The following is a 15,031-nucleotide window of genomic DNA, read 5'->3' as shown; positions in this document are numbered from 1 at the left end:
ATACCACCTCACACCTGTCAGAATGGCTAACATTAACCACTCAGGCAACAACAAATGTTGGTGAGGTTGTGGAGAAAGGGGATCTCTTTTGTGTTGTTGGTGGGAATGCAAGCTGGTGCAGCCACTCTGGAAAACAGTACGGAGGTTCCTCAAAAAACTAAAAATAGAACTACCCTACAATCCAGCAATTGCACTATGAGGCATTTATCCAAGGGATATAGGTGTGCTGTTTCGAAGGGACACATGCACCCCAATGTTTATAGCAGCACTATCAACAATAGCCAAAGTATGGAAAGAGCCCAAATTTCCATCAATGGATGAATGGATAAAGAAGATGTGGTATATATATACAATGGAGTATTACTTGGCAATCAAAAAGAATGAAATCTTGCCATTTGCAACTACATGGATGGAACTGGAGGGTATTATGCTAAGTGAAATTAATCAGTCAGAGAAAGACAAAAATCCTATGACTTCACTCCTATGAGGACTTCTAAGAGACAAAACAGATGAACATAAGGGAAGGGAAACAAAAATAATATAAAAACAGGGAGGAGGACAAAACAGAAGAGACTCAAATATGGAGAACAAACTGGGGGTTGCTGGAGGTGTTGTGGGAGGGGGGAGGGGCTAAATGGGTAAGGGGCACTAAGGAATCTACTCCTGAAATCATTGTTGCACTATGTGCTAACTTGGATGTAAATTTTAAAAAATTAAAAATAAAATAAAAAAAATAAAGGTAAGAAGTTGAATAAAATGACCACAAAAAATGTTTACTAACTGTGAGGATATAGTTTATAAAATTTTAACATTATACAGAGGAGGGAAAATATTTGAATGACATTTAAATGTTATAGCTATGTATGCAGATGCATTTGTTGTTTTCTCCACGAAAGGAGAATGTCTTGTTCTAAATACATGCAAGGATAAGTTAAAAAAAATCTAATCCCCTTGGCTCCACCTTCAAAACGTATCTAGGATTTGACTATCTCTTGCTACCTCCACCACTATATTCTTGTACAAATCTTGAAAAATTGTTTCCTCAGTTGAATGATTGCAATAATATCCAAACGTGTCTCCCCGTTTCCCCACTTACCCCCTAAGCATAGGCACAAATAGCCCACTAAAATATGTCACTTTATTCCATAGCACCATTCAAAACTCTTCAACATCTTCATATCTTTACAGATTAAAAGACCAACATTATTAAAATGGCCCCTAAGACTCTGCATGTATCCTCTCTTTTGACTTTACCTTCTTTTACTGTCCCCTTACTTACTCTACACAGCCACACTGTCCTTACTATTTCTTGAGAATGCCAAGGATGTTCCTATATTAAGAGTTGGTAGTTGCTATTCCTACCTCCTGGAGTACTGTTTTCCCAGGTATTTCCATGGCTCACTCCCTCCTTTTTACCCTCACCATAGCATTTAGCACTTGTGATTACATATATTTTACTTATTTATCGGTTTATGTTCTTTGTCACTAGACTCTTAAGTTCCATGAGGGCAAGGAGAATGCCTAAAATACTGCAGGAATTTAACAAGACTTTGATTAAAGAATGAATAAACAAAATATTTACTGAATACCTACTGTGTGCCAGGGACTCTGCTACTTGCTAGTACATGTGTACAGCATACAATCCCTGCCCTCAAGAGAAGTGAGAGAGGCAAATGACCAATTTCCTTATAAAGTCCCTGACACTAGCCTCACACTTCCATGCACCTACTCTATTGTTATTCCCATACACTGCTTAAAGTTTCATGTGTGAGTACCCTTGATATATGATAGCCCTTTGACCTTTGAGAAAGTCATGCTCTAAAAATAGTCTAGAGGGCCAGTTCTGAGAAAGCCAAATTGGGAATTGATGCCACCTCTCTTCGTGGCTTTGGGCAAATCTAAGAACCTTTCTGCTTCTGTTTCCCCAGCTGTAAAATAGGATTAATAGTTCCTGCTACACAGGAGTCTTTTGAGGATTCTTTCATTCATGTAGTAATATTTATTGAAAATGGTAAGTGCTAAGTGGTATTATGCCTAATTAATTAGGTCCTCATCTCCCTGGTGTGGGTTATGGTGTCTGGCTGGTCATTAATAAAATATGCTGGAAGCTTTGCAGATTTTCCTTTCAGAGCTCTCCTGATGGCTGCATAAGCAGTGCAGGAATTGGGCATCCAACCTTGTAGTTAAATACATACAGCTGTTTGAGTTCTAGCATGCTCACATTTATTTAGTTCTCAGACAATGCACAATTGGAAGGTGCCGAAAGCGCCAGTTAAGAAAGAGAAATACTACAAAGGATCCTAGGGTGGTTAGTAATAAAGCCAGGAAATAAAATTAAGACTCAATTTGGATTTGCCAGATAATACCAATGGGAATCCTAACACCTCCTCTGAAAAATTCAAGTGGGAGTCAGATAATAGTAAAATAATAAGCAATATTATAAGATGTCATAGATGACATTATAGAGGAAATTATAGAAGATGTAGGATAAAACATCAACAATGGGTGATATTTAAGTGGTTGTTATATCACATCACAAGAGACTTTTTTTTTCCGAGACATACTTATGATAAAACTGTTAAATCTAAATTCCGCAGAAGGCAGAGTCTACGTACTCTTTATTATCAAGGGCAATCTCAGAGAGAAGGAATGAGGCATAAGCAGAGTGAAGCAGCTGGCTATTGTTACATGTAATTGATTGTTCAGTTCATGGGACCACGTCCTTCTGGCTCTTCTGAGGAAACGTAGCAAGGTTGTGAGGTGTCAGGACTTACACCACTTATCCATTCAAATAGTTCCACCTCCTTGAGTCACCTCTTTTTTCCATACTGTACCAAGGAAGATCTGATGTCTTGACTTCATTTACTGTTGCCTGTTATTGCATCTAAGTTTCAAGGGGACATACCAATAAACTGTTAGGGCTGGTTCCAAAAGTCCTTCACTGAATATTGACTTCTGCTGCCCCATCAATAAAATCTCGCCTGTCCAGCCTTACATGTCATCCTTTTCCAACCCTTTCTGTCTCCCTGAGTGAGAACATACTATCATAGTCATGTAAGGACAGACTGAAAGGATTATTTAATGCAGTCTCCTACCTAGTAGAAGAATTCTTCCTGAAATGCTGTTCAATGGCAGTCACTGAGTCACTGTTTGCATAATTCAGTGGCAAAGTATTCATCTCATAAGGAAACCTGTTCCCTTTTTTCCATTGTTCCTATTAAGTAATTTTTTATATTGAGCAAAAAATCTATCTACCTATCATTTCCAACCATATTCTCACTGTTATCTTTCCTATTCTTTGTTTATTTGGCCTCTGTCCAGCTTTTGACATCATGTCAGAATTTTCTTTTTCCTTAGATTTCTATCCACCATCAGTATCTGTGATAGTTGATTTTTTTTCTCCTATCTCTATAGCTATTTCTTATCAAGTCTTCTCTTTCAGTTTCTCTTCCTCAATGTGTCCCTTACATGAGCATAATTCCTAAGCTCCACCTTTGGTCATCTGATTTTTTCCTTTCAACACGTAAGTTCTGTGTGTCCTTATATAAACCTCTGATTTCAACTACCCACCCCCAATTCTCTTTCTCTAACCCAGAGGACTCAGAGAACTATAACACTGTAATTTCAATTCTCTGATGACCATCTCTACGTGGATGTCTCATAGGTCCCTGAACCTGAATGTGTTCTCAAATAAAATACATCTTCTTTTCCTTCCCAATCCCTTTTTCCTGTTGTTTCTCTAGCTTAGTGAATGGGACTATCAGGCAGTCATCAGTAGCCAAAGATCCAGCAAAAAAATCTAGATGCTTTTCTTTCCTCACCAGTCTGACCTCCATGTAAACCTCCAAGGGATTCTAAATCCTTAAAAATCTTTTACTCAGGTCAATGCTCACATTTCACAAACAGATTTTTAGGAGTAAATTTATTATGCCTCAAAAAAACCCTTTTTTTAAAAAATGTGAAATTTATTGTCAAGTTGGTTTCCATACAATACCCAGTGCTCATCCCAACAGGTGCCCTCCTCAATGCCCATCACCCACTTTCCGCTCCCTCCCAACCCCATCAACCCTCAGTTTATTCTCAGTTTTTAAGAGTCTCTAATGGTTTGGCTCCCTCCCTCTCAAAAAAAACCTATTTTTTCGAGTCCATGCCCAACAGGTAGGTATCCGTGGTCATTAATCTTCTGTCTTAACACCACTCCTATGTTGTTTTATGTTTTCTTGAGCTGACCCAGACCTACACTTATCCCCCATCCTCTAATCCACTTTTCCCGCAACATGCCCTCTAGGACTTAGCATCATCAAGCTCTTCTGGAAGTATTCCCTATGCCTTCTTTGCCATATCTGATATGTACCTTTGCCATATCTGATATGTACCATATCTGATATATATGCCATATCTGACATCTATATGTACTAAAGAACATACTTTTTGGGGCGCCTGGGTGGCTCAGTCAGTTAAGAATCTGATTCTTGATATCGGCTCAGATCATGATCTCCTGGTTAGTGAGAGCAAACCCAGCGTTGGGCTCTGTGCTGACAATGTGGAACCTGCTTGGGATTGTCTCTCTCACTCTCTTTCTGCCCCTCCCTGGCTCATGCTCACATGTGTGCTCTCTCTTAAAATAAATAAATCAACTTTAAAAAACTTAAAGAAGACATGATTCCTGAAGTTTTTCATCTACCCTACAGTTCTCCCTTGTTACTTACACACCTCAGGGTCAGAGGCTACACCATATTCTTGGTTCTTAGCACTAAACTTTGTTCATAGCTGAAATGCAATAAATATTTTAAATGAATGGACTCCTCTCCTTCACCTACCTCACTATGCTGCCTCAGTCCAGTTGTTCATCAGCTATAACTTAGTTTACTATTAAGAACAGTTGATTCTTACAATTTGTTGATTCCATATTTTGAAATTGTCCTACTTGCTTATTAGTAACCCCAAAAATCAACATTTGCAGGTTTTTGAAATCATTCCTGGACATGCTCAGAGTAGTAAAAAATTTGAGTCACTCAGCAAGCGTGTTCCCAGATAAGGTCAAACAAGGCAATACTTTACTTTCTGGTTTCAGCCCTCATATTGTAAACAAGTATCCTTTTGGCAGTCTATTTAGTGCTACATTTTTCTCATTTTTTGTGCCTTTTTTTTTTTTTTTGGCGATTCTGCTGTTTAAAATCACCACCAAGTGTAGTGCTGAAGAGTCGTCTAGTGTTCCCAAGAGCAAGAAGGCTGGATGTGCCTTATGGAGAAAACACGTGTGTCAGATAAACATTGTTGAGGCATGAGTTACGGTGTAGTTGATCATAATCTCAGTTTTAATGAATCAACAGGAGGACACATCCAGAGAAAGGAAAATGAAATTTGGTGATCTATATACGAGACACTCCAGAAAGTGCTAAAGCAATATCTATAGTACATGATGAAGTTACAGAAAAGATGGAAAAGTGGCTAAATATGTGGATTCATAGAATTATGACTGATTTTTTTTTTAAAGCAAGGTTGTGAGGGTAAATGACCATGAAATTAATGGTCTTGTTGCTCAGTCAGGGAAATGTTAAATCCTTCTCAGTTAGAAATACTGCATATAATTATTTATAAAACATTTACATAGATATATATGACATCACATCTATATCTATATAACAAAGTGTCTTTAAACATAAAGATAGGTTACATATCGGTCAGTTGATTAAAATATTGTGACCAGAGGCTTGCAGGAACATAACCCTGTACTTCCCCCAGAAGCAGTGACTCAATATCCACTAATTCAGCGTTTGCACATCTTTACAGAGATTAAGTGCCACAAATAATGAGAATTGACTGAACCTCCTAACAGGTCCTAATGCCTCCAGCTTGGCCTCACTGTTGCTTGAGAAAACTTTCTAAAACTAAAATCTAATCCTGCCATTGCCCAGTTTTAAATGCTTCTAGACTCCATATAGATTTCAGGATAAAGTTCAATTTCCTTAGTTTAAAATGTAAGTCAAGCCTCATTTCCTACCAATGCTCTGCACATGTCCTTTTTTCCAATTTCCAGAACTGCTTGTGTTTTCACCAATTCTTGTATGCTGTCTTGATTTTCCTATACACTCACACATGCTGTTCCCTCTACTGGTGATGTCCTTACTTTCTCCCTTTATTTTCAGCTAGTTAATGCCTATTTATCTTTCTAATCTTATCTCAAGTACACTTTTCTCTGTGGAACCTTTACTGACCTCTACGGTCTGATCTAGATGACTTTTCTCTGTGCCCTAGGAATACCTCTAATATAACACATACTATGAATACTTGCTTTTTCTTGTCTGTCTCTCTCACTAAACTAAAAAGTGTCTCAGAGCAGGAGTCATGTCTTTTAAATTTTTTTCTTACTAGTACCAAGGACAGTGTCTGACATATTTCACATATAGCAAAAACTAAATATGTATTTTTCAATGAATGAATGAATAAATGAATGAATGACTAGTTTCATGAACTATACCCCCTTTAAATATTTGAGGAATTTTCAGGGTATACATTCAAACTTTTTATAACTCTTTCTCAATGGACATGATATCCAGAACTTTTCCAATATCTTGTCAACAGGACATATCCTGGGTGACATTCCAATTATTCAAAAGTTCATTTTAAACTGTGGTACATCTGGCGCACTGTGACCCATATATGACATATAATATGAAGCACGTAGAGTAAAATGTCCTTTGATTAGTATACACTAAGTAGAAATGAATGAATGAATGAACAAATGAAGCCAATGCAGCTTTAAGATTTTTTTTTTCTCCATCTTCTTTTTGTTCATAAATCACTCTGCTCATTCCTATTGAGGTTGCTATTAATTCAAAACCCCCATGTCTTTTTCATTTATATTTCTGGTAAACAAAATATCCTCAGTACATATTTAGAAAGATTATATTCTTTTATTCCAAATTCAGGATTTATCATTTAATCCCTATTTAATTTTACCCAGCTAGTTTTGGCCTATTGTTATAACTTATACATACTTTTAAGTATGGATTCTTTTTCATAAAGCGTTAGTTACACTTCTCAACTCCATGCCATATGTCTTTACCCAAATCATTGATAATAACATTAAACAGGTCCAGGACTCTGGCCTTCATTTTATACCTGATGTTTATCAAAATTCTTTTAATACAGTTACTTACTTCTTTTTTTTTAAATTTTTTTTAATGTTTATTTATTTTTGAGACAGAGAGAGACACAGCATGAACGGGGGAGGGGCAGAGAGAGAGGGAAACACAGAATCGGAAACAGGCTCCAGGCTCTGAGCCATCAGCCCAGAGCCCGACACGGGGCTCGAACTCGCGGACTGCGAGATCGTGACCTGAGCCGAAGTTGGACGCTTAACTGACTGAGCCACCCAGGTGCCCCGTTACTTACTTCTTTAGAAATCCTCCTAAGCATATCAACTGTCCCCAAATTTACACATGGAATTCATAATGGAAGATGTGTAGTACAGTGGAAAAGTGTAGGTTTAGAGCAGACCTGTATTCAAAGCCCACCTCCACCTCTTACTAGCTGATGACTCTGGCCATTAACTTCATTTCTCTGAGCCTCACTTTCCTCATCTATAATCTGAAGATAACATACCAGCACAGGGGTGTTGTAAGCATTAGAGATAATGAACACAAGATGCCTCCACAGTGTGTGGCATATAATACTTAGAAAAATGACAGTAGTTTATAAATGACTGAAACAAGAGATTGGTTAAATGTCATCCTGAAAACTAGGTATCTATAGCATCATATTGAACTTCAATTGGTAAGCCCATCAAAAGAAACTAAAAGACTATAGCATTCAATCTTCGTGATCTTGATAGAAACTTGCCTCCTGATCAGTTTTTGCTACATCAAGTAGCTCAAAAATCCCTTTCAGCATGAAAATTGTAGGTGGAGATCATTTATGGCTCTGGTCCAATTGATTATTGTTTATTACCCCATAAAAATAGTCCAGAGAAAACTCTACACTTTGCTGCACATTATTAACACATGATAATGACCAGGGATGGTGTGCATTTTATCTTCCATTTTCTCCACCTCCTTGCCCCCACCTTTTTTTTTTTTTAACTTAGCTTCTTTAGGGCATTATTAATGCCCCTCCCTTCCCTCATCTTGTTCCTAACAAAATCCAAGAGGCATCTTGATGTGCTCTGCTCTCAGCAAACCCATACCATTCTCCAAAGCTTGCCATACTCTTCTTTACAGACTTCTTTAGAGCTTTTTAAAGAAACCCACCAACACTTTTCCAGGGATTATCGGTAAGCACAGCATTCTGTTGTGTTTGCTATTATACCATTTTCCACTTGTAGAAAATCGGGACATTTACCTGTTTCAGTCTTTTGCCCTCATATCTCTTCTCCATAAATATTCAACAGTCGCTGCTTGACAGTGTTACTGAGATCACACCTGTAAATTCTTCAGGTGCCTGGAGAATAATTTTCTTGAATTTGGGGGCTTGAATTTATTTGAAACAGCTAGGAGCTCTCTCTTCATCTCTTCAGCTAATTTGGGCATTATTTTCCTCTTAACCATGTTTGTTCTACTCTTTTCAGTTTGAAGACACTTTTCCTAGTGGAGAAAAGAGAAGCAAATTAGGAGATGAGTAGCTTTTTTTCTGCTGTAATCTGTTAGCATAATGAGATGAAATTCAAATACTGAGCCCATTTTTACCTTGTTCCTTCTTCACTCTATGGTAGCTTTAAGACTCTGGTCTTTGGCTATTTTGCACACTTATCCTTACCCTGAGGTTCAACTTTGTTGACAAAATTCTCTAGCTTAATTTTTCTCTTAAATTCTTTTTTTCATTTTGGGTTGTGTGTCTTTCTCATCTTTTACATATGACCTGAAGAAGATTCCCCAAATGGCCTAAATAGTTCCATTCGATCTCTACCTTCTTTTGTTGCATGTTGAGATAACATAAAATTAAATTCGAGATTGTTATAGTTGAGCTTGTTCCCGTCCCCACAGACTTGAACCATAAAAAGGATTACCTGTGGTGGAGCCCCCATCTTGAGCTTAATCGGTCACTAGGACAAGTCTTGTAAGCTAGTGTAGCAAGCCTTCTAGAAGTCTATTTAGTGAGAGACTGAGGAGCTTTGCAGCAGAGAATACCTCAGAGGAGATGGAGACAGACGTGTTATCTTGGCCCAATAACAAAACCTCTGAACAGAGTCTGTTCAGGAAAGGAAGAGTAATTTTGAATATGATGTAGGGTGGTGGCTGTCACTTAAATTCATCCCTGTCCTTATCTAGTTCCTAGGGAGAGACAGGATTCTTAGCTGGGGCTATCAGATTTATAGATAAACTTGGCTCACACTCCCAATTCCATGAATGAGAAAATCTGAATGTCTCTTTTTGATTTCTGTAAATTCCCAGAATTGGGTCATTTTCTGAATATGCCAAGTGCGTGCGTGTGTGTGTGTGTGTGTGTGTGTGTGTGTGTGTGTGTATTGGGGGAGTAGTTGCAGAGTCTGAAATCTTCTGCAAGTAGTTTAGAGTCCAGATCCAGGGAAATATGAGTTATTATCATTTATGTGATACATCTAAATTCACAGCATGGTGAATCTATGGTGGGGGGTTTTGGTCCATTTCTTTAACCTTTCTGAAAGTTTTCAAGGATAGAGACTCTCTCTACACATACGTGTAATGAATAAACAAGTATAGCACATAGTAGGTACTTGATAATTCTTCAGATTTAATGAAACCATTCAAATGGAGGACATAAATATAAATATATCTGGTGTTACTTTATGTGGTTGTTGTGAATTCTAAAATGATATAATTCTTTTCTCCTAAATTCCCAGTGATGCCCACCTGACCAAGTAGCTCTCCCTTGTATTTAGAATGAAGTTCAGAGATACAGCACCCTCCCTCACTACCTCCTCTTTCTGTGAAATGACACCGTCAGTAGGCAAGCCAAGAAATTATCAGACATTTCACTTTTAGCAGAATGATTTTCCTTGCAGCTCCCTTGATAATTGAAGTCTCTCAATACCACTACATTTGATCTCCTTGCCAGTTATGCCATGTGGGTTAGAATTGCATTCAGAATCACATAAATGAACATAACGTATTAGAATTAGAAAGATTTGGGGGTGCCTGTGTGGCTCAGTTGGTTAAGCATCCAACTGGGACTCAGGTCATGATCTCACGGTTCATGAGTTTCAAGCCCCATGTGGGGCTCTATGCTGACAGCTCAGAGCCTGGAGCCTGCTTCGGATTCTGTGTCCCCCCCTCTCTCTCTCTGTGCCCTTTTCCCTCTTGGGCTCTGTCTGTTTCTGTCTCTCAAAAATAAATAAAAACATTTAAAAAAAGAATTAGAAAGATTTTTATTTGCCCTATTTTATTTTTAATCCTATTACATCAAAACACCTTTATATGACCATTTTTGTGTATAGCTCTATAAAATATTGTCTGTTCCAAAGGAAATGTCCGGTTACTTATACTGTACATTTCTACCATATCCTTAACCAGGGTGTAAGCTTCATAGAAGAAATGTGTTATCTTCAAGGGCTTTTGTTGGTCTTCCTAATTTACTCAAGTTCAAAGATACGTATTTTGTCATTCACCACATCCCTCCTCCCATCAGAACCTAAGTGACAAGATGTCCTTGGTGAAATTTTCTTAGTACTTCCTTTAAACTAGTACTCATCTTTGTACGTATTTCTTTTTTTTAAATGTTTATCTACTTAGAGAGAAAGAGAGAGAGAATGAGCTAGGGAAGGGCAGAGAGAGATTGGGAGAGAGAGAATCCCAAGCAGGCTCCATTCGATCAGTGCAGAGTCCAGCGTGAGGCTTGATCTCACAAACCACAAGATCATGGCCTGAGCCTAAATCAAGAGCCAGACACTTAATCAACAGAGCCACCCAGGCACCCCTGTACATATTTCTATTATAAGACTTTTCATGCTAGTTCATATACTTTTGTGTTAGGCAAAAAATAGCATGTAGGGGTGCCTGGGTGGCTCAGTCGGTTAAACACCCAACTTCAGCTCGGGTCATGATCTCATGGTTCATGGGTTCGAGCCCCGCATTGGGCACTGTGGTGACAGTTCAGAGCGTGGAGCCTGCTTCCGATTCTGTGTCTCCCTCTCTGTCTGTCTCTCCCCTGCTTGCACTCTGTCTCTCTCTCTCAAAATAAATAAACATAAAAATATTTTTTTTTAATTAGCATGTAAATAATTCTAGCCCTTTCTCTACTCCTGGCTGCTACAGAGATTACTGGTCCTGGTCAGTCTGTTTCTTCCCTTACTCTTAGGATTCTCTTGCGCAGGTTTACAGAAAAATCAGGAGATAAGGCTGTTTCAAAGCAAAATTTCATGGGGGTCACAGAGTTGGGGTGGGAAGAGGAAGAAACATTTGGTGTTTGGAAGAAAGGCAGAGGCCACTGAAATGGTAATAAAATGGATGAAAAGGGAATTTTTAAAAGAAAAGTCGTACTTCATTTTTTAGAGTTTAAGATACACAAGTTGACTTATTTCAAAGGTACTTTTTTGGTTGTCTGACTGTGCTTCTTTACTGCTCTAAGACTGGACCACATGAGAGCTTGGTTTCTGTAGAGTTATATTTCGTTAACTTATCTGTGATCTCTTCTGGAACTCCTTGGAGGCAGGGGCTGTGCCATTAGCTTCCATATCTCCAGTTCTTAACCCATAGTAGTGTTTAATAAGTAGTTGTTGAATTGAAAACTAAAAGTGTTTTATTTAACAAATAAAAAAGTCAAGAGGTCCCCTAAATCTGTATAGTTAAACACTTTAGCAAGCTTGAAGTGCTTGAACCTTCAATGGCATCAACACTTGATTAAAAATTTCTCTTGGAGTGCCTGTGTGGCTCAGTCAGTTGGGCATCTGACTTCAGCTCAGGCCATGATCTTGCAGTTTGTGGATTCAAGCCCCACGTCAGGCTCTGTGCTGAAAGCTCAGTGCTTGGAGCCTGCTTTGGATTCTCTGTCTCCCTCTCTGCCCCTCTTCCCTCTCAAAAATAAATAAACATTAAAAAAATAATAAAAATAAAAATTTCTCTTTAATGCCATTTTGTTGCTTCCAATTATAGTAGGAAAAAAAGGGGGATTTTCTAATATGATACAATGCTATACCTCAATGAGCAATTATAATAGATTTAGGGAGAGATATATGAGATGTCTGATTCTAGGGACAGTTAAACATAATTATTAAACATATTTGTTCTGTGATACACTGCTCCCTCCATCCAAGAAGTAGTTCTATTCTATCGTCTTTCCAGTCAATTCAGTAGAGGTCCTATACACTAATAAGTTTAGAGTGCCCCTCTCCCCAAAAATATAATTCAAAGAGTTTTTAAATTACTAAACTGAAAAATAAAAGGAATAATAACAAGTTCTGATTTTTTTTCTGTGATATATATTTGAAATTTAAAAAACTACCAGGGATAAAAATCTTTCACACACTTATTTTCTTATCTTTTTGATCCAGCTCTCCTAGTGTCCTCCCTATGAATATGCAATTTTTCAGAACTGAAAATCGGAAATGTTCATCACAAAACTAACTTTTTACCATCCTTTTATTAATGAAGGAGTAGTGAAAGTTCGTAGTGATGAGAAACATATGTATTTTCAGTTTGTGGGACTTAAGCACTTTTACAAGAATTTGAAATTCCTGGGAATTTGAAATCTAGAGAGCCCAAGGAAGACTTTTCAAACGCCATCAAATCTATTTTCAGAAAAATTATCCAGACTTTTAGAGTCCCATTCTAGTGTTCTTTTACTCATACTCAGTGTTTCAATACAATCCTAATTTTTCCATAGCATTTTCCCCTTATGTATAATGAGAGGAGAAAATATTATCACTCAAGTATTTATTGAATCTCTATTATACATTGAGAATTACATGAGGTGTCATGAAAATGAAAAAAAAAAGGGACAGGAAGAATTATTCCTGCCAGCTATGAATTTATTACATTGTTACTATTGATTATAGAAAAACTAGCTGTATAGAGGCTAGAAATAATTATGCTAAATATCATTAATTATAATGATAATAATCCAAACTCTCATTTGTATTGCACTTTAGAGTTTATAAAAATATAATCTCATTTATCCTCATAGTCCTATGTAAATTATCTATTCCATTTAAGTGTTGAGGAAACAAGCTCAGATTGTCTTGAGGTGGCAGCATCTTTGAGTGACAAGGGGAAACAGACTCATCAATTCTTATTTATACAACAGAGCCAACGTGGGAAATTGTTTAAAAATGGGAATTCTTATAGTAAGTTAAACACAGAAAATCTTTTAGTAACTTAATACTGAAAAGTTGTACAAGAAGGTTTAATGTCATCAAACATATGATATTAAAATGATAAAAGGCTCAACCAAAGGAGGAGCCTCTCATTTTATTTTTTAACAACTTTATTGTTGTGATGGCATCCTATAAATTATGCATATTTAAATGATGACAAATGTTAACTTGGCTTATTATAGCAATCATTTCATAATATATACAAATATTGAATCATTATGTTGCACAGCTGAAACTAATATGATATTATATGTCAATAATGCCTCAATTAAAAGAAAATAAAGTGCATGATTTGATGAGTTTCTACACATATACACCTGTGAAAACATCACCACAGTTAAGATAATGAGCATATTTGTCATCCCTGAAAGTTTTCTCCTGCCCTTTTGTAGTCTCTCCTTTCTGCCCCTTCCCACCCCTTACTCCCCTTTTCCCAGGCAGCCATTGATCCGTGTTCTGTCACTGTAGATTAACTTGCCTTTTCTATGATTTCATATAAGTGCAACCACATATTATGTATTCCTTTTTTTCCCTCTGGCTCATTTTACTCAGTATTCCTTTTTACCAAGGAGAAATATTTCCTAAGATGGATATAACACGGTTTGTTTCTCCATTCACCTGGTGATGAACTTTTAGGTTGTTTTCAGATTTCAGGTATTATAGAGCTGTTATGAGCATTTGTTTACAAGTCTTTATATGACATATGCTTTTATTTCTCTTGGATAAATATTTAGGAGTGGAATGGCTAGATTAGCTTTTTAAGAGGTTGCCAAACTGTTTTTCAAAGGGATTGTATCACTTTCCAAAAGGGAAGTACATTTACATTTCTGCCAGCGTTATATATAAGTAATAATTTCTCCATATCCTCACCAACACTTGATATGGTTAGTCTTTTTAATTTTAGCCATTTTAATAGGCATATAATAGTGACTTCAATGTCTGTTTCTCTAAGAAATAATGATATGGTCGTCTTTTCTTCTGCTTATTTGCCATCTGTGAGGTGCATGTTTACATCTTCTGTTGATTTTTATTGTCGCTTTCTTATTATTGACATATCAATTCATTACGTATTCTGAATATAAGTTCTTCATATGATATATAATTTGAAAATATTTTCTTCCAGTGTCTGCCATGTTTTTTTCTCTCTGTTAACAATATCTTTCAAAGAGCAGCAATTTTTAATTTTGATGTAAGCAATTTATCAACTTCTTTTTTAAAGGATTGTGCTTTTGGCATCATATGTTAGAAATATTTGCCTAATTCAAGGTTGCAAAGGTTTTCCCTACATTTTCTTCTATTTGTTTTACGGTTTTATTTATTTTTTATCTTTTTAATGTTTACTTATTTTTGAGAGAGAGAAATAGAGTGGGAGCAGGGGAGAGACAGAGAGAGAGGGAGACACAGAATGTGAAGTAGGCTCCAGGCTGAGCTGTCAGCATGCAGCCTGATGCAGGCCTCGAGCTCACAAATGGTGAGATCATGACCTGAGATGAAGTCAGAGGCTTAACTGACTGAGCCACCTCACCACCCCTGCAGTTTTCGATTTTACACTTAGGTCTATAACCCATTCTGTGTTAATTTTTGTATATCATGCAGAAAATTTCACTTTAATATCAGATAAAATTTCCAATTCGATTGTGGGGTAATTTGCCAAGAAAAGTTGTAGAAATTGTTCTCCTGGGGTCATTTGCACTACAACTGGAAAAAACATTAAGGAATTGACCAAGGAGGGGCGCCTGGGTG

This window comes from Acinonyx jubatus, chromosome B4 (genome assembly GCF_027475565.1).
Source record: "Acinonyx jubatus isolate Ajub_Pintada_27869175 chromosome B4, VMU_Ajub_asm_v1.0, whole genome shotgun sequence".
Taxonomy (NCBI): domain Eukaryota; kingdom Metazoa; phylum Chordata; class Mammalia; order Carnivora; family Felidae; genus Acinonyx; species Acinonyx jubatus.
The sequence above is the reverse complement of the archived record's forward strand: the minus strand, read 5'-3'. Positions refer to the sequence as shown.